The sequence below is a fragment of the Nannospalax galili genome, unplaced genomic scaffold (genome assembly GCF_000622305.1).
Source record: "Nannospalax galili isolate Female #2095 unplaced genomic scaffold, S.galili_v1.0 scaffold962, whole genome shotgun sequence".
NCBI lineage: Eukaryota > Metazoa > Chordata > Mammalia > Rodentia > Spalacidae > Nannospalax > Nannospalax galili.
In genome coordinates, this window is record NW_008348537.1 from 33,287 (window position 1) to 34,650 (window position 1,364).

General features: G+C 42.8%; 1 non-coding gene across 1 annotated transcript; it reads left to right on the forward strand.

The window, feature by feature from the left end:
- Positions 1–1,005: 1,005 nt before the first annotated feature.
- Positions 1,006–1,163, forward strand: LOC115072407. The gene has a single exon (XR_003851462.1). It is a non-coding gene; the product is annotated as a U1 spliceosomal RNA (small nuclear RNA).
- The last annotated feature ends 201 nt before the right edge of the window (positions 1,164–1,364 follow it).

Consider the following 1,364-nt stretch of genomic DNA (forward strand, 5'->3'; position numbering starts at 1 on the left):
GATCTTTTGGAAGAGCAGTATCTGCACTTAACTTCTGAGCCATCTCAACAGCATTTATTTTGGTTCTTTTGAGAAAGGGTCTTCCTGTAACCTCAGCTGGCCTGGAACTCACTATGTAGATCTCAGAAATATCTGCCTGCCCCTGACTCCCAAATGCTGTGATTAAAGGTGTGTACCACCATGCCCAGTCAGATCTTTATTATTTTTATAAGGCATTTTTATGTTCATTCTTATCACCCCATTGGTTACAGGAAAAAAACAGTAAAATAGTTCCTTCCCCATCATCTTTGCTGACAGGTCCAGTGTGGAGGTGTCTCTAGCAGAACAAGATCAACTTACCTAACCTCAGTCCCTTGACCGTGAGGCAACATCACACCAAGCATCTATCCAGAGGCGAGAGTGAGTACTCCACCCTGCCTCCTCTCACTGGGGGCCCCATTGATTACATGTGAGCCAAGGAACTCCGGTGATACAAGAGTAAACTCAAATCCACCCCAGACCTCCCCACAGGAGCTCTAAGCTGCAGCTACATCAACAAGGAGACAGAGGAGAGAGGAAGGAGGTGAAGGGTGTGCAGCCCACAGAGTTATGTGTCATGCTGGATGCCTGTTGCTCCCCCACCTTAACAGAGGCTGAGAGTTTGGCATTTTTATTTCATTTTCACAGTTAAGGGCCAGGCACGACCAAGTCAAGCTAACAGGCAGAAATGGAATGAGGAGGACAGAGAATCTTCATGTAATACCCACCTGATGTTAAAGAACATTTTTATTTCATTTTCACAGTTAAGGCACGACCAAGTCAAGCTAACAGGCAGAATTGGAATGAGGAGGACAGAGAATCTTCATGTAATACCCACCTGATGTTAAAGAAACAGGACTGGATTCCAGCTCCTCTGTTTACTAGCTAATTCTCTCTGGGACTCCTTTTCTGCCACAAAGTATCATTGCTCAGACACAGTGAGCCAATGCATAGTAAAGTGGTTTTGGAAATGTTAAAGACTCTGTCATACTTACCTGGCAGGGAAGATACCATGATCAAAGAGATGCCTTTTCCAGGGAGAGGCTCATCCATTGAACTTGGCATGCACTGATCCAATTTCCCTAAATGTGAGAAACTTGAATATGTAATTTGTGATAGTGGGAGATCGTGGTTACACTCTCACCAAAAATAAAAATAAACTCCACCAAAGTACGGAACTATGGGTCTATTTTTAACGTCCTTCCTTTTTTCCAATATGATCTAAAAAATAATAAAGAAGCATCTTCTAATCATGATGAATAATGAGGCATCTGCAGAGAGAAGGAATTCCATTTAATCCCGTAGAAAGATTTAAGCATCACTAAAACATGGTCTCATGCAGTAAA